We start from the raw sequence: 19964 nt of genomic DNA on the forward strand, positions 1-19964 counted from the left end.
ACTACCACATCATTACTCCAGGAAAAACCTAAAGATAGCACCAGATGGAATGGTGATCAAGAATTCCAATTAGCAACTATAGTAGATAAAGTCTTCCACCCCAGAATTGCACGAAAAGTCAGTCAGAATCCTGTTGCAATGGAGGGGGGGGGGGCTGGGCGGGGGGGGGGGGACAGTAGAAACACCAGCGATCACAGTAGCCTCCTTATTATAGCAGAGCTTGGCCAGAGATAGATATAGGTTGCAAAACTCTGTATCCAGAGGTAATAAAAGCAGAGGGCTCTTCCAAGAAAGGTCCAGGGTGATTAGAAACCCATAGCACAGACCTTGGAAGCAACAGGACCAAGAGCTACGAGTATGGGGGGGAGGGGTTTTACTCAATGGGAAAGACCAGACTGGAATGGGCTAGGTTCCAAAATCTCTAGCATTCTCTCCAAACAAAGCCCTAAAGATCTAGGGCTTTGAAACTCAAAGATTGAAGGGAGGCTAACCCCAGGGAAGTAGAGGTTAGCACAGGAATACAGATAACTCAGAACAAGACCAAGAAAGGCCACCTATCCCATTCAAAAGTACAGCAGAAGATAGAACCAGGTTCTAGCACAAAGACTCAATTAAGGAACTAAGGCTAGAGAGATGAATAAACAAGAGCAATAATGATTGCTATAAAGATTTATTGTAGGGGCAGCTAGATGGCAAAGTGGATAAAGCACCGGCCCTGGATTCAGGAGGACCTGAATTCAAATTCAGCCTCAGACACTTGACACTTACTAGCTGTGTGACCCTGGGGAAGTCACTTAATCCTCATTGCCCCCCCCCAAGATTTATTATAGCTCTAAAGACCCCTAGAATCCACTCCAGAAGGTAAGAGTAGAAACTTTGAAATGCAGACACAAAAGTCAAGAGAAACCTAGAAAGGTAAATTTATTTGAGCACTTGAAAGGGACTCAGACATTTTAGTACTTATATTTTAAAAGGAGCAAAAATAAGTTTCTCTTCAGATCTTTAATGTCTTCAAAGGTTATTGAGGAAGTTAAACAAGAAAAATAGAGCAGGGGAGGTGGAGTGGATTGCTTCTGTTATGAGGATTTTAAGAAGGGAAAGAGAAGGGAGAATAGAGGGAATACACTAGTATAGAAAGGAAGAAGGAGGTGGAACTTGCTATTTTTCATAATTATGGTATGTGAAAAGAGTATATAAATATGGAGGAAGCGGTGGGAAGAGTAGAGATTTGGTGAATCTCACTTTTGCTGAATCAGACAAATGAGGACTGAATACACACATGCTTACACACAGAATTAGGTGTAGAAACAAAGAAAATTCAACAGAGAAATAGGTGGGAGCAGTTAAGAGGAAGGATAATGCTGGGAAGAGAATAGTCACAAGAAAAATAGACTTCCTAATCAAGAAGAGGAGATGAAAAGAAAAAAGTAAATAAAAGAACTGAAAATTAAGGGAATGCTCATCAATTGTTGAATGGCTGAACGAATTGTGGTATGTGAATGTAATGAATTGTATCATAAGATATGTCAAAAGGGATGTTTTCAGAAACTACTAGAAAGTATCAATTAATACAGAGTGAATAGAGAAGAATCAGAAGAATAATTTATACACTAACAGCCATATTGTGAAAACAAATAAAAACAAAACAAAAAACAACTGTGAAAGGCTTAAGAACTCTGATTAATACAGTGATTAAATATATTTTCAGAGATGATGATGTTACCTACCTCATGACAGAAAGCTGATAGCCTCAAGGTGTAGTGGGGAGACTTGGTCTCCCTCTGGAGACATGGTCAAAGTGTGGATTTATTTTGCTTGACTATGCCTATTTATTACAAGAATTTTTTTTCTTTTTTCTTTTTTCAGTGGAGGGAGGGGGTATATAAATGGTGATGCTAAAATCACAAAAGAGAACATGAGGAAGTTCAGAAGGAAGCACAGGCGAGCAGGACAGCTTTGAAAGTCACATGTTGTGGCAAAAGTCTATGACCCCACTACTGGGGTGGCTGAGGCCCATGGATCACTTGAGCTTGGGAAAGCTGAACTGCAGCAGGTCTAAAGATAGTCTGGGGTCTGTACTAAGCCTGGAACAAATAGGGTGAGTCTCCAAAAGCAGTGGGTCGTCAGGCTGCCCAAGGAAGGGAGAACCGACCTAGATTAGAAACAGAATCAGTCAAAGCTTCTGTGCGAATCAGTAGTGCATAGCTTCTGTGCTTCTAATCTTTTTTTTTTTTTTGTGGGGCAATGGGAGTTCAGTGACTTGCCCAGGGTCACACAGCTAGTAAGCATCAAGTGTCTGAGGCCGGATTTGAACTCAGGTCCTCCTGAATCCAGGGCTGGTGCTTTATCCACTGTGCCACCTAGCTGCCCCTCAAAATTTTTAATAACAAAAATATTTTACTTGGTCTTACCTCATAGAGTTCTTTCCATATTTCCTCATATGATTCCTATTTATATCATTATATGGCACTATAATATAATATTGACATTAATATACCATCATCTACTTAGCTGAGATAAGGCATTTTATCATACCAACAGTAACATCTTTGATTTGAACTACGCTTGCCATCTTTGAAACTCAAAAGACTTTCCCCTAAGAAAGCCCTGGGAAAGGAGCTATTGTCCTACTCATTATCTGTTGAGGGAAACTGAGAGACAAATGACATATAATATGAATTAGCATTAGATCTGTTCTGAGACCCCTCAAAGAGGCACATGGGTTCATAGCATCAATAGAAGACCCTGTAGAAAGGTTGGGAAGGGAGAGAAGGGGGCAATCAGTGCAGTAGAAAAAGAGCTGATTTTCCAAGTCAGAGAGCTTGAGTTCAGATGCCACTTCTTTTTTATTTTTATTTTTTTTAATTATAAAAGTATTTTATTATTTTCCAGTTACATATAGAGATAGTATTCAACATTTGTTTTGTTTTTTTTATTTGTTTGTTTTGTTTTTGTTTTTAGTGAGGCAATTGGGGTTAAGTGACTTGCCCAGGGTCACACAGCTAAGTAAGTATCAAGTGTCTGAGGTCACATTTGAACTCAGGTCCTCCTGACTCCAGGGCCAGTGCTCTATCCACTGCGCCACCTAGCTAGCCCTCAACATTTGTTTTTATAAGATTTCTAGTTTCAAATTTTTCTCCTTCTTTCCCCTCCCTCCCCCCCTTCCCAAGATAGCAAGTAATCTGATATAGGTTATATATGTACAATAACATTAAACATATTTCTGCATTAGTCATGTTATAAGAGAAGAATCAGAGCAAAAAGGAAAATCCTCAAAAAAGAAAAACAACAGCACCAAAAACAAAAGAAATCGTATGGTTCAATCTGCATCCATAATCCACAGTTTTGGGGTTTTTTTTTGGTGAGGCAATTGGGGTTAAGTGACTTGCCCAGGGTCACACAACTATTAAGTGTTTTTTGTTGTTGTTGTTGAGGCAACTGGGGTTAAATGACTTGCCTAGGGTCACACAGCTAGTAAGTGTAAAGTGTCTGAGGCCAGATTTGAACTCAGGTCCTCCTGACTCCAGGGCTAGTGCTCTATCCACTGCACCACCTAGCTACCCCCACAGTTCTTTTTTTTTTCTTCTGGATTTGGAGAGCCTTTTGGAGAGTCCTTTGTACCGTTGTATTGCTGAGAAGAATCAAGTTGATCACAGTTGATTGACACATAATGTTGATGATACTGTGTACAATGTTCTCCTGGTTCTGCTCATCTCACTCGTCATCAGTTCATGCAAGTCCTTCCAGGTTTCTCTGAAATCCACCTGCTCATCGTTTCTTACAGCACAATAGAATTCTAGTACATTCATATACCACAACTTGTTCAGCCATTCCCCAACTGATGGGCAGCTTCTCAATTTCTACTTCCTTGCCACCGCAAAAAGAGCAGCTATAAATATTTTTGTACATGTGGGTTCTTCTCCCTCAGATGCCAATTCTGATGTTTACTACTTGTGTGATGTTGGGCAAGTCACTTAACTCCTCAGACCTCAGTTTCCTCATCTGTAAAATGAGAAGATTGTGCTATATGGGCACTGTGGCTTCTCTCAGCTCTAGATCTAAGGCCTTATAAGCTATATTCAAATGCTGGTTCTTTTTTTTTTTTTTTTTGCAGGGCAATGAGGGTTAAGTGACTTGCCCAGGGTCACAAAGCTAGTAAGTGTCAAGTGTCTGAGCCCAGGTTTGAGCTTAGGTCAGGTCCTCCTGAATCCAGGGCCAGTGCTTTATCCACTGTGCCACCTAGCTGCCCCTCAAATGCTGGTTCTGCTTTGTATTAGTTGTCTGATTTTTGTAAAATGAGGTTAGACTGGACAACCTGAGGTCGTGCCCAGCTTTGTTGTTGTTTTTGTTGTTGTTGTTGTTTGTTTTGTTTTGCAGGTCAATGAGGGTTAAGTGATTTGCCCAGGGTCACACAGCTTGTAAGTGTCAAGTGTCTGAGTTCAGATTTGAACTCAGGTCCTCCTGAATCCAGGGCTGGCGCTTTATCCACTGTGCCACTTAGCTGCCCCCCTCCCAGTTTTAAAGCTACAAAGTCCCATTATCCAATATCTGGAGATTTTCATGGTCACATCTATGTATACTCTCAAAACCTTTCCTCTCTCTGGCTTTTCCCTCTGTTCACACTCTCCTCCCCAACCCCAATGCTCCAACTCAGAACAAGAGCAATCATCTCAATATACTTCTGAGTGCTGCTTTGAGCACTGTTAGTGAATAATGGGAAGTAAGGCTCTTTGCAACAGTAAGTGCTATCTCCCTCTGAAGTGCACATTGAGCATCATTGAGAAAAAGGCAAGCCGGGTTTGGGCTGCTTGTTTTCTTTATGGCTGCTAAGGACCTTGCTTTCTTGCATTAAAAAAAAAAAAAAGAGTCCTCAATAAAGGAGCTGTTGCCTGGCTGCTATATGCTACTAGCAAGAGTGGAGAAGGAACTACATACTGGTGAACAAAGGGGATGTTTGGGTCAGAGATGCGACTTGTTCCCAAATTCCTCAAAATCCAGATGATGTTTAGTGCTGTCGTTGTTTGTCCTTCATTCCTGCAAAGGACCATGACATCGGGGTAATGTCATGACTTGTGGTGAATTGGATTTGAGTGAGGGAGGGCTGTGCAAAGTCACCAACCTCACTCTCTCCCCCAGAGCCATCTGGGTCCAGTGGCAAGATATAGATCAGGATGACAGGAGATGGCCCTGGATGTTTAAGGTAATTGGGGTAAAATGACTTGCCTAGGGTCACACAGTGAGTAAGCACCAGAGGTGAGATTTGAACTCAAGGTCCTCCCAACTTCAGAGCCAGTGCTCTATCCACTGCACCACCTAGCTACCCCTGGATGTCTGGTAAGCTTACATTTGAATTCACCCACCCTTTGCTGATGTGATGGTTGTGAGCTGCCCAGAATCTCATACTGTTTCAGCCTGGTGGTACAGAAGCAGTGATTGATGCAGAGCAGAGGATAGAGCTCTGGGTATAGACAAAGATGTGAGTTTAAATCTAGCCTCAAACACCTATTGATGATGTGATCATGGGCGAGTGACTCAGTTTCCTCAGCTGTAAAATGAGGATAATAATAGCACCCTCAGGTTTGAAGATTAAATGAAATTTTAAAAAATAAAGTTCTAGTGCCTGGCACATAGTAGTTGCTTAATAAATGTTTGTCTCCTTCATCCATTTTAACTTCCACCGAGTCTGACTCCTTCTTTGGGTACCATATGGACTTTGTGTTCTACATGTAAGGAGTGGGATTCACTCTGGCTGCCCCAGATGCTGCCCCTAGCCAATCATCAGCTGATTTTCCATTGGTGAGAAACAAATAGCTGGTACCAATATCTTCTCTTCTAGTTTCCTCAGTTTCTTCCGGTTGCATGTACTGGGAAGGGGTATTTACTGAATTGAATTAACTCTAATTAGAGGGTAAAATGCTAGATGTGCACTAAGAACCATGTTAGCAACCTTCTAAAATAGAAAAGATTTCTTTAAACATTAAAAAAAAATGTCAAAACCATAGGGTATTATAGAGGCTTTCTTGGTGTCTTTGATAGATAAGGTAATGATAAATAGCATTTACATAGTGCTTTAAGTTTTGCAAAGTACTTTACAAATATGAACTCATTTTATTCTCACAACAACCCTGAGAGGCAGATGTTATTATTATTATTATTATTATTATTATTATTATTATTATTATTATTATTATTATTCCTATTTTATAGATCAGGAAACTGAGTCCCTTTTATGCATTTGAATGAATTTGTATTTTATTAATTACAGCAGAATTTGCATACATTTCAAAAATAGTTATATACAAGTATTCCAGACATAGTGTTTATCCACTCTAGAGAAGTTATGTTTTTTCATTCATGGAAATGCATATAGATATATGAAACCAAGGTCTCCTCAGGGGCCTAGGACCCACAATTGGAAACCAGTGCATTTGAACATTTATACAACAGGAACTGCTATAATACAAGATCCAGCACAAGATAGATTTGTCTTAAAGCCCATCCAATGGGGGTGGGAGGTGGTTATTCTTAAAAGAACAGAAGGACCTTTTTATAACACCTATAGTATACAATGCCTGGCACACTGCCTTATGTATAATGGACACATAATGTTTGATGAATGAATGAATGAGTGAATGAATGAACGAATGAACAAACGAATAGCCCTGACAGGGTAACTGCAGGTCTACAATTGCTCAGATGGAGATCATCTATTTCAGGAATTATTCATCATGAATTTGGATGAGGAAAAAAAAAATCACACCTTTATTTTCACTAATCTCTAACTGAAATTGAGCATTTCCTTAACTTATTTAAAACTATTATTCTGAGGAGTCTAGAGGCTTCATCAGACCACCAAAAAGGTCCCTGAAACAAAACAAAAGGTTAAGAACCACTGATCGACTTCAACTGCCTTATTTTATAGGTAAAGAAACTGAGGCTCAGAGGGATGAAGTGATTTGCCCAAAGTCAGTGGTAGTAAGTCACATTTAGAGGATCATGCTTCACCGAAATGTCACTGGAATTTGGCAAACAGAAAGAACTGGTATTCTTCTACTGCCTCAGTTTCTCTCTGACAAACTCCCAGCAGGGTGAAATTTAATTCATTAACCTTTTTCAGCCTAACAGCCACAGGTTCAGAGTTTAAGGCCATCTGTTACATACAGGACTGACAGCAAAAAAATACCTCATCCTCATTGTTCAAGGCTTCAGGACATGCTCCTGAAAAGGCTTCAGTCTGTTTGTGCAATTGGGCAATTAATTGGATTATGCTGAGAGCTCAGATGTGGTCTCTGGAAGACCAGCCTTCTATCTGAGCCAAGCTCCAAAAGAAAACACACAATAGAATTTAGTAAGGAGGAATGCGCTGTATGGGGCCATGTGTTTAAAGATACATCTAGGACTTGTTTCTTAGCAACGGGGCTCATCTAAAGCATGCTGGCTCTGTCAGAACATCAAAAGATGCCCACAATCAAAAAAAAAATCCACGAAGAGACTGAGGCTATTTGAGAGTAGTTCTCGGTGTAGGTAGAAATACAGTTTTCATATATGGAGACGTCTGACAGGCTTTTAAAACACATTGGCATGCAAAATTCTCTCCAAACCTGAGGGAGAAGCTGTTTTCTTCTCACTTAGCTTTCATTGGACCATAGGATCTAGAGACAAAGGGTAACATTTTATTACCTGGTCTAACCACCAGGTGGTATTGCTAACCACTAACCTGATCCTATTCAGAAAGAAAAAAAATAAAAGGACCTTGCTCTGGAAAGTTCTACTCTCACCCTTGTGGTTAAGTGCTCCACCTAGCTGAGAGAAAATGCTGGGTAAATTCTAAGTTCTCTTTTGTTTTCAGAGAGTCAGAAACCTTCTATCACCCCAATTTTCTTTTTTCTTTTCTTTTCTTTCTTTCTTTCTTTTTTTTTTTGCAGTGCAATGAGGGTTAAGTGACTTGCCCAGGGTCAAATAGCTAGTAAGTGTCAAGTGTCTGAGGACAGATTTGAACTCAGGTCCTCCTGAATCCAGGGATGGTGCTTTATCCACTAAACCACCTAACTGTCCCCTCTATCCTCCAATTTTACCTCATTTGGAGTATCCAGGTCATTTTGCCAACCAAAAGGATGTGGTTGATAGATCTACTCAATCAAAATAACTCTGAGCCCCTGAGTCCTCCATGAACTTCTCCTATAACTTTTTATTGAGTCCTAGTACTGGGACCTTAGCATTATGGAGCAATCCATGTAAATAATCAGACAGATATCACATACCACACTTTATTCTTTTCTTAGAATTAAGAAAAGAAATAAGCAATATACATAATGGGACATCTGCCATATAGTTGCATTTCCATAGCTTCTCCTGGACCCAAGCTTCTTTCAAACAGTATATAGGTTACTCCAAAAGCAGGAGTTCTAGGAAAAGCACAGTTTATCTTGTTTAGCTCCTCCTGTGATATAGGAAACTGATGTTCGACTTGTATCCCAAAGGACCAGTCATTAGATGAAAGAATTCTGAATCTGGGATTCTGAATCACAGTGTGGAGTATGGATTGGGAAGAAGACAAAATATCCTACAGGTGCTGCTTGAAACTTCAGCATTATATCACTGGCAAGGATCTCTGGTGATTCCTTACTGCTACTCATCATTAGTGGAACAGGGGAAGGGTAGGCAAGGGCAGGCCAGACATGAGAAGTCTTTGCCACACTCACCATCTTACTTCCTCTGTCCTCCTACATCCTGGATGTTGTACCTTCAGTTCAAGTTTCCAGTGGCCAAGAAATAGGTCACATCTCTTCTGTCCCTGCTCTGTATTGGTCCTTTTGGCCTCATAGGTAGACATAGAGCTTTAGTCACCTGAAGATCATAGCTACCTAACCCCACCCCCCACATCAGTTACATAAAGATGAGAAAACTGAGACCAAGAGAGATGACATAACTATAGGGAAGCCCTTTGAAGCCATCCCTCCAAAAAAGCCAATTAACAAAACATATTTTCATGTTCAGTTTCTTCCTCTTTCTTTGATATCAGATATAGGGCAAGTTGTCCTCAAATGACCCTCTATGGCTTTTTACTATTAAAAACTCAGAGGCTTTTTGTTTGTTTGAGTTTTGTTTTTATTTGTTTTTTGGTGGGGCAACGAGAGTTAAGTGACTTGCCCAGGGTCACACAGCTAGTAAGTATCTGAGGCTGGATTTGAACTCAGGTCCTCCTGACTCCAGGGCTGGAACTCTATCTACCTAGCTGCCCCATTGCAAAATAAGTACTATCTTCAAAACCTTCAAATTAGGCAGTGTAAGTATTGTTATCACTAACTTTCAGTTGGGAAAAAAAAAAAAAAAACAGAGGGCTCAGAAAGCTTAAAGGCTACCTAGCTAAGTAAGTGGCAGAAGCAGGATTTGAACCTAGATTCCCTTGCTCTAAATTCAATGAACTTTCCATTGACCAATGATAATGAAACCAGATCTTCAGATTCCCAGGCTAATGGGAGTAGCTCTCTTCACCACACTGCTCTGCTTCCTGGATCTCTGAAAGAGAGAAGGGAGCCATCTTCTGTAGGGTGGAGTTCGAGCCTATGGTGTCGTTAGTGAGGAACAATGAGCAGGAGGCATGGAAGGCAAGCCTAACCCTAAAATAAAATACAGAGGCTTATTATACGCATATATTGTTAAGTCCTGCCCTCTTCTTTGTGACCCCATGGACAAATCCATGAGGTTTTCTTGGCAAAAATACTGGAGTAATTTGCCATTTCCTTCTCCAGCTCACTTTACATTTTACAGAAGATCTGAGGCGGACAGGGTTAAGTGACTTGCCCAGGGTCACACAGCTAGTAAGTGTCTGAGGTTGGCTTTGAACTCATGGAGATGAGTCTTCCTAACTAAAGTCCCAGCACTCTATCCACTGCACCACCTCCCCAAGTATAAATAATAAAGTTATATCCAGCATGATTCAAAATACTTTTCACAAACAATCATGGTAATTCAGGCAGGACATGGGCTACCATCGTCAACAGTATGTGACAACTTTCAAACTCTCCTCCTCCGTGAATCACTAAAGACACAAAGTCGCCATAAAACCCAATGAAGAGTCTTTATTATTTTATACTTCAAATGGAGAAAGTTTAGAGTGAGGGTAGACACTTTCACATTGAGCATATGTTGTTTAACAACTTTTCTCGAGCCTACCCTGACTTTGAGGAAATGAAATGAAAACTGCAGAATTCTTCATTGGAAAAGAGCCCCAATATGGAAGGAGCTGCGGCTCTTTTGGGGAGGCCACCTCAGGGCCATAATTGAGGTCCAGATTGAATGATGGATCATCATGAGAAGGCGTGCATAACAATTACTTGTATCGTTCTTTCTACTGATGGTTATATAAGGCGTCCCAAAAATCTTAGTGCAGTTTAAGCTTTCATGGCTATTGCAAATACCCTGCGCAGTGCTATAATGCTTTACTTGTGATTCTCACAGTTACACTGCAAGGGAGGTAGTATAAGGGAAGGGAGAGAAAGGAAGGGGAAGGGAAGAAGAATTTATTTAGTGCCTACTACATGCCAGGCACTGTGCTAAGTACTTTTTACAAACATCATCTTATCTGAGCTTCACAACAACCCTGAGAGCCAGGTACTATTATTATCCCCATTTTACAGATAAGGAAAATGAGGCAGGCAGAGGTTAAGTGACTTGCCCAGGGTCATACAGCTTGCAAGCATTTTAGACCAAATTTGAATTCAGTTCTTTCTGACTCCAGGCTCAGCTTTCCATTCATCGTACCACCTAGCTGCCTCCTAATAGGGGAATTATGGTTCCTATTTTAATAAAAAGAGGAAACTGAGGCTCAGTGGTTGGTTTAGGAGCCACTCTGGTGGAGGGAAGACCTATATCAATGAGAGTGCAGATCTAAGTATTGTTGAGATGTTTCTCAGGGAAGATAGATTTCCCCCTGCCACTAGCCACCCCTCCTGCAAGGTATTAAAGCTGAATTACAGTTTCCTCTCCCAGGTTGTATGTTCAAGGCCACTCCAACCCTGTAGGAACTCAGTCTACTGGTTGGGAAAGAACTTCCATATCTGGGGCAGGCACTTAATCACCAGCTCTGCTCGCAGGAAGCTACGAGCAGGCACAAAGAGAGGAAGGGAAACTTGTGGGATGGATTGGGTGAGAGGTGTCCTCCCATGTTGGTGTTGACAAGGCCTACAATGCATGAAGAGGTAACCAGAACATGAATATTATCTCTCCACATTAGATGGCGAGTGCCTTCAATTTAATCTAATTCAATCACTATTTATTGAGCACCTATTATGTTCCCAGTATCACACTAGGCACTGGGAACACAAAGACACAAATGAAATTCTCCCTGGCTTTGAGCATGGAGCATGGTCTGTGATGCTTTTCATCTTTGTACCTCTAGCCTCTGGCCCATAGTAGGTACTAGGTTGGCTTGAACTGAATGTAACACTAGATATAGGGGTTCTCAGCCTGGGGACAGTGAACTTGTTATTTTTTATATTTATTATTTTGGTACTTATTTTACATTTTGTTATCTGTACCTCAATAGGGTTGGTTTCTCTTGGAGTCCTTTGTATTTTATTTAATGCATTTCAATACATTAATCTGAGGAGGGGGCCAGACTTCCCAAGGAATCTTGACACAAGAAAGGTCAAGAATTTCTACATCAGAGAGATTGGAATATCTAGAGAGAGAGCACAGTCCAATGGCGTGCATTCAATTGTTCCCAAATGGTCAGATTCTCATGGTTGGGGCCATCGATGATGAAAAGTGAAACTGTGATAACAAGAATGTTTGATAACCTATTCAACCTACCACCTTTGTCAAAATGTCTTTTAAAAAGTTTCTTTGACCCAACAGAAAAAAGGGGTGGCAGGGAAGGGGGAGTCCAGAAACTCCTCTCCGGTATTCTTCCACAGTCATTCATTTCTTATTTAAGGCTGGTTGGTACCAAGAGTAGCCAGTCATATTTCCCAAAATACTAAAGGGAGAGCTACTATAAAAAAAAGCCTTGCATGCATGCATATACACACATAATCTAACCTTTAACATCCTTCAAGTCTTCCTGGCCCTAATAGGAAATGCCCGGCTTGGAGCTCAGCGGTAAAGCCTGGCCTTGGTCTCTGGCCAAGGGTCTGTGTCCTGGGTTTTCCCTGAAGTTTAGGAATAGCATTGCTGTCATTTTCTTTCCTCTCTCTCCCTCAGCTGTTGGAAAGAGAGCATACCTAGTAAGGCCCAGGTTGCACAAGCCCCCAAAAGTCTCTTTTCACTCAATAAGTAACACTTTGAAAATCCTTCATCCCCAGAAGCTCTGCTGGGCCCTCTAATCCTCTTACTAGTGCAGTAAATCAGATACAACTCATCAGAAAAGAACAGAAATGTCTCCTCTCCCTCCTTCCTCCCACTCCCTGGATACAGCAGTATCGATTGTCTGCCTTGAACTGGGCTTCACTAGTTCCTCATTAAAGGTTTCCAGATGCCATCTCCTGGGAACCAGTGGTCCAGGGTGTTGCCCGCACAATGTAGATGAAACCTGTAGGAGGCTAGAAGGCACTATTCCCAGGCCAGGGAGGACTTGGAGGTTATCTTATGTGGGCATAAACAGAAAGAGTGGGGGGCTGGGAGTGTGCTCCATCCGGGTGAATTCCAAGATAATAGGGACCCCAGATAGCACAGCTGCCCTGATCTTGGGACTTGGGCATGGCATCCTGCAGATGGTGCCACCATCTCATTCAGGACTGAATAGTGGAAATAGCTTTGGGCTGGGATTATTTATTAGCTGTGAGATTGTGAGAGAGTCTATAGATTAGAAATAATGTCTATAATAATATTATATTTATAACATGTTTTTGTATAATACAATCATTTATATAGAATCATATTTACAATATATTTGTATAGAATTATATTTATATTATTATATTTATAACAGATTTGTTACATTATATTTATTATATTATATTTATATATAATACATTTATATTACATTTATTTATAATATTGTATTTAATAGAATTATATTTTTATAGAATTATATTTGTAACATGTTTTTGTATAATACACTCATTTATATAGAATCATATTTACAATATATTTGTATAGAATTATATTTATATTATTATATTTATAACAGATTTGTTACATTATATTTATTATATTATATTTATATAATACATTTATATTATATTTATTTATAATATTGTATTTAATAGAATTATATTTTTATAGAATTATATTTGTAACATGTTTTTGTATAATACACTCATTTATATAGAATCATATTTACAATATATTTATATAGAATTATATTTATATTATTATATTTATAACAGATTTGTTATATTATATTTATATACAATACATTTATAATATTACATTTATTTATATTGTATTTAATAGAATTATATTTTTATAGAATTATATTTATAATAATATATTTATATCATTATATTTCTAGACATATTTATATAGAATTATCATTATAATATTATATTTCTATATGGTTATATTTCTAATAATAATATGTTAGAAATAATATTTGCACGATTCATCCCATAGGGTTGCTAATGTGGCAGGTCCTTTGTAAATTTTAAACGGCTGTGTAAGCATAAGGAATTATCGTTCGGATGGGAGGAGAGGGGAGGGAAAGGAGCAGAGCCACACTCTGTCAATGTCAATAAAACAGTGATTATGAGACACAGTGTCCAGATGCTCACTCTGTGATGTGCTGGCATGTGTGTATGTCCCAGTTCAAGATCAAACCAAGTCTAATGTTTGACCAGTAAATTTGTAGATTATGACATATACACCAAAGGGATGATTTAAAAAAACCCAACAACCCAACAATTGTCTTTGGAAATGAAAACATGGAAACAGAACATCTGAGAGCTGGAAGGGGCTTCACAAGTCGTCTAGTCCAATACCTTCATCTTACAGTTAGGGAAACCAAGGCTCGGAAAGGAGAAGGGACTTTGTTCAAGGCAGCAAATCTAGTGGGCATAGTAGATAGAATGCAGTACAGCAGGAAGATCTAAGTTCAAATCTCACCTCAGACACTGTGTTAAATTAAATTAACCAACAATTCCATTTTCCCGTCTGTAAATGGGAATAATAATAGCACCTACCTCCCAGGGTTGTTGTGAGGATCAAATGAGACATTGGGAGGCTCTACACAGGTTCAAAACTGGTATTCAGTATAATGACTATTAGAAAACGTAGTTTGGGGCAGCTAGATGGTGCAGTGGATAAAGCACCAGCCCTGGTGCTTTAACCCAGTACCTGAGTTTAAATCTGGCCTCAGACACTTAATATTTACTAGCTGTGTGACCCTGGGCAAGTCACTTAACCCTAATTGCCTCACCCCCCCACACAAAAAATAAAACAAAAAATAAAACTTAGTTTTATCTCCTCACACAAGGGTGAGGAACCTCTAGGGCAGGGGGTTCTTAACCTTTTTTTGTATCATGAACCCCTTTTACAATCTGGTGGAAGTCTATAAATCTCTTTTTAGAAGCATGGTTTTAAATAACTGAAGGTAATACTAAATTTTAAATAGTTGTTGTTCAGCCATTTCAGTCATGACCAATTCTTTGTGATCCCATTTGGGTTTGTTTGTTTGTTTGTTTGTTTTTTTACCAAGATGCTGGAGTGGTTTGCCATTTCCTTCTCTAACTCATTTTATACATGAGGAAACCAAGGGAAACAGGGTTAAGTGACTTGCCCAGGGTCATATGGCTAGTAAGTGCCTGAGGCCGGATTTGAATTTAGGTCTTCCTGATTCCAGGCCTGGCACTTTATTCATTGTGTTCTATCCACTCTATGCCAGTTAGAGATGAATTATAATAAAGATGTAATTTTTCCCTACTCAAGTTCACAAAACCCCTGAAATTTTTCCATGAACCCCTTTGCAGGGGATCCATGGACCTCAGGTCAAGTACCCCTGGACACTCTAGGGAGCTGATTCCCAATAACCAAAATCCCAAGTGATTGATCTGTAAACTAGGATGGCTCATTTGTTGGTAATTGGATTCACATCAGTCAAAATAAGCATCCTTGGTCATTTGTTCAAGGCATCAGATCCGGGTGAGTAGACCAGCTCAGGAGAACAAATTATGCAGCTCAAAAATGAGCTTGTTAAGTGCTGACTTGGAACAAACAGAGTTAGATGTTCTCAAGGGGCATTATCACGCAATGGTAGCTTGATGGATTGCCTTACCTACTCCACTGTAAGGGTATTTGTTTAGATAAATGATACCCATGGCGGCTTGTGTGTCCGTCAGCCAAGTACTAATCTAAGTTCACAGATGTCTTACTATCTCCTCTTATCTTAGGCATCTGATCCCTGCTAACCATCCTATTCCAGTGCAAAGATTATTCTTCTTGGGAGACAAAACAGAAGCAAAGTAAGAGCTGAATAGCCCAGGTTTCTCACTGCCATAATTTTCATCATCCCATTAATCCTTAGCAGTGATAGTTATATCTCCACACCATGCCCCATAACTGTGGTCATTCCCCAACGTTCTACCCTTGCCCCTTTTCCTTCATTATTCTATTCTGTCTCTCCCTTTCTTTCTCTCTCTCTCTCTCTCTCTCTCTCTCTCTCTCTCTCTCTCTCTCTCTCTCCCCACCCCCATCGCCCTTTCTCTGTCTCTCTCAATCTGTCTGTTCTCTGTCTCTCTCTTCTTCCTCCTCTCTCCCCTCTCTTCTCTCTTTCTCCCCTCCTCCTTCCTCTCTTCCTCTTTTCTCTCTCCCCTTCCCCTTCTTCCCTCTCTCTCCCCTCCTCCTTTTCCCTCCCTTCCCCCCTCTCTCCCTCCTCCATTCTTCTCTCTCTCTCTCTCTCTCTCTCTCTCTCTCTCTCTTTTCTCCCCCCCCTCCTTCTGTCCCTTCCTCTCCCCTTTCTCTGCATGTGACTCTTAGATCTATATAACCAGTCCCAATCTATGAGATTTAATCCCATATCACCAAGGGACTATTGGAAATTTCAAATTGGTTGTTCTGGAGACATTTTCAATGCAACTCCATTCCCGCTAAACTCTGTCCTCTTCTAAACTTTCTATTTCTACCAGCACCATCCTTCCCATATCTCAGGTTAGTGATTTTAACATTGCCCTTGGCTCATTTTCTCTCACCCTACCAATCCAATCAGTTGTCCTTTCTCCCTCCACCACATGTCTAATGTTTCACTCCTCTCTGTTCACACAGCTACTACCCCTTCAATCCAGGCCCTCATCACCTCTCATCCACATTATTGCAACAGCCTCCATATTGGTCTCTGTGCCTTGAATATCTTCTCATTCTAGTCTAATCTATACACTGCTTGCCAAAGTAAGATTTCCTTAAGCAACTATCTGACCACATGGGTCCCTCACTCAACCAATGCCAGTAGAAATTGCCTCTAGAACAAAATGGTAACTCCTCTGTTTCACTTTAAAAACCCTACACATCTTGCATTTCCAGCCTCACTGGACTTTCCTTCCCCTCCTTTACTTTTTGATTTGGCCAAACTGTCCTTCTCTCTATTCCTCACTTACTCATAACACCTCATCTATTATCTCCAGATCTTTGAACCATCCATCCTCCATACCAAGATTTTATTCCTTCCTTACACATCTCATAGAGTCTCCTTTAAGATGTACCCCAGGCACCATTTTCTGCATGAAAACTTTCCTGAAGCCCCAGTTGTTAGTGCCTGCCCTTCCAAACTACCTCGTATCTAACTACTTTGTTAGTTACCTTATCAATACACCATCGCATATGTGGTGGTATGCTGGTGTTTAACAATCAGCTCTCCAAGAATTCATAATATCTTTTAGAGTTTGTATTCATTATTAACACTTTCTTTATCACTTTCTTAAGTATGGACAATCAACAAAACAATAGATCAAGCCCTGATTTGTAGCATTTGCTGATTTCCAAGATATAAACATTTACCATGGAAAATTTAACAATCAGCTCTTATGAGCTATTCAAGCTGGCTCCAGATAACCCTGCATAGATGTATTTATTAACTTTATATTTGTACTGTGTGTGTGTTTGTGTATTTTGTAAATATTTCTTGTCTCTCCTATTAGACCATACACTTATTGCATGTAGGGATTGCTTCCTTCTTTGTATTTGTATCCTTAGTATCTAGTACCATGCTTGGCTCTCAAATACTTGTTGACTGATTAATCACCACACCACAATCTTCTTCAGTGTTTACCACTGACCCCAGCTTCCACCCCACAATATTTGTATGAGCCTTGCCAAGGAAGATGCTGCTAGATGAGGTCTCAATCCCTACTACCACTCTTCACATTTGCAGAATAGAAGGTAGCTCTCTATATATTTGAGGTAGAGAAGGCACTTCTCTAAATCAGGGACTCAGGCATTCTGAATATATCAAGGCTTTATCTCTGTGCCTCAGTTTCCTCCTCTGTTAAGTGGGAAAATTAATAACTGACCTACCTTGAGGATTAAGTGAGGTAATTGACTTAGAAGCTTTTCCATTTTAGAAATTAGAACTACTCTGTAGATGTTAGATATCTGCCAAATCCATGAATCACTTAAGAAGTTCCTAGCTGTCCTCTGGTATATTTTGCCTTAGATTTAGCCTCCCTACTGTAGTTTCCTTCCCTGCTTCCCTCCCATTCCCATATTCTTCTGTCTATTTGTTCGGGACGCCTTCTTTGAGGATGTTTGTCAAGCTCAAACAGCCAATTCCCCAACTTTCGTCTTGTTTAAGACCCTCCTTAGAACCCACAGCCCCAAGGGGATTTCCCTGGCAAGGCAAAAGAAGACAAGGACCATCTCCCACAAATCTTCACCTGGTCCTTGCCTTCCCTCCTAACACTCACATGAAGTAGATCCATCCTCCAAACAAAGAACAAAACACAGATCAAAACTGAAATGTTGAACGAATCTGGGTAGAGGGAGAAAGGAGAAGGGGAATAGATGAGTGGAGATGGAGATGGGGGTGGGGGTGGGGTGGCACCAGCCAGGGTATTGCTGGGCCCCAGGGTGTCTCTAATTATCTCAAGGAATACCACAACCCTCCTCCCCTTCCCATGATCAAAACCAATGTCAACAGAGCCAGGGTGTTCTAGCACTTTTAGGAGGAGGGCTAGTGGGTAATTATTGACTTAAGGAGCCCCTTGATAAGGAAAATACTGAGAACTCCCGCTGGAGGCCATTTTAGTCCCACAGACAATTGATCTTCATCTTTATTAAGAGCAGCTGCAATACAGCAGGAGGTCGGCAATCAATACTAACACACAACTTCCAGTTAAGGGACAGAGAATCAATTGGTTTCCATGCCACTAATCCTGGCCTGATTTATGGAACTGCCCCCTGGCCTGTCTTTGAGAAATCCCTCCATCACCACCACCTCTGCCACTGCCACCGCCTCATGACCTGGAGACAGATGAGACTGCTTTGAATTGTCAATTAAATGTGTCTATGGTGTTCCGTTGGGCACTCTATGTGAGCTGGGGTGCTTGGAGAGGGATGGCCCGCAGGGTTGGCCAGTGACTGGGCGAGGGGAGATGGAGGAGGTAGCTCAAACAGCAGGTATCCATATGGACCATTCAGCCCATAGATGTATTCCCTCCCCAGGGCAGAGCAGGGGGATTGTACTTTGGTCCTTGTCCACACTCTCAGGCTGCATGGTGCCTTTGATCATTTCTTCCCTTCAGTGTCACTCTTGATAATTCATTTTATTGATATTGCCTCATTATGTATAGTGTGATTTATAGCATTGGAGGATTTACCGCTGAAAGGAACGATTTAGTCCAACTTCATTATTGGATGAGGAGCAAATTGAGGCCTAGAGAGAAGAAATTACTTCCCCAAGGTCATAGTGAGTGATTTGAATCCAGGTCCTGAACTCTACCTAGTCCTCTGAAGGTCCCCAGAGCAGAAGAGATGAACTAAGTCCTGGAGATGTCCTTTAGGACTTAGAGGTTCCTAATTACTCTTGTTTCATCATTCCCAGATGCATTAGGGCCTGAACTTTCTGCTTATATATGGAGTCACAATTAGGAATTCTGGTACCTGAGAAAAATCCAATTGAGGGGGAAGAGGCAGGTTAGCAGTGGGTCAAGCCTGAGTTTGGGCACAGTGGGGCAGTTGTACCCTGCACACCCTAGGGACCTGGATCAAAAGATTCCTGCAGGAAGGAAGAATTTTAACCCCTTCCCACCTCCCCTCTGCACCCCCAAAGCTGACAAAAGCCCTGACGGCTTTTCTGTTGTTGAATCATTTCAGTCTGTGTCTTCATAAGTCCATTTGGGGATTTCTTGGCAAAGATCCTAGAGTAGTTTGCCATTTCCTTCTCCAATTCATTTTACAGATGAGGAAACTGAGGCAAGTAGAGTTAAGTGACTTTCTCAGGGTCACACAGCTAGTAAGTGTCAGAGGTTGGATTTGAGCTCAGGAAAATGAATCTTCCTGACTCCAGGCCCTGAACTTTATCCACTGTGCCACCTAGTTACCCTGAAGTTGTTTTATTTGGCCTGTAAGATCCCTTTCAGGGCAGCTAGGTGGCAAAATGAATAGAGTGCCAGGCCTGAAGTCAGGAAGATTCATCTTCCTGAGCTCAAATCCAGCCTCCAACATTTACTCAGTCTGTGACCCTGGGCAGTCACTTAACCCTGTTTGCCCCAGTTTTTTCATCTGTAAAATTAGCTGGAGAAGAAAATGGCAAACCACTCCAATGTCTTTGAGAAGAAAACCCCAAATGTGATTATGAAGGGTCAGACATGACTGAAACCACTGAATAACAACAACAAAGGTCCCTTCCAACTATAACATTCCGATTCAAGCATGCTAGCCAGGAGAGCTAGATTCTCATGAAGACTTTTTTTTTTTAAGCAATTTATATAACCACAATAAATGTAAACAGAATTGTAAAATGGCAGAATTCTGATCAGATCAATGACTAATTGTGCTTTTATTGAACTGTTGGTAAAGTACCCCTTATTCCTGGT

At 40.7% G+C, this 19964-nt stretch overlaps 1 protein-coding gene across 2 annotated transcripts in view; it reads left to right on the forward strand.

Moving 5' to 3' along the window:
- Positions 1–19964, forward strand: part of STUM (stum, mechanosensory transduction mediator homolog) — a 102943-nt gene that overhangs the window by 28645 nt on the left and 54334 nt on the right. The window lies entirely within an intron of this gene.

The sequence above is a fragment of the Dromiciops gliroides genome, chromosome 4 (genome assembly GCF_019393635.1).
Source record: "Dromiciops gliroides isolate mDroGli1 chromosome 4, mDroGli1.pri, whole genome shotgun sequence".
NCBI classification, from domain to species: Eukaryota; Metazoa; Chordata; class Mammalia; order Microbiotheria; family Microbiotheriidae; genus Dromiciops; species Dromiciops gliroides.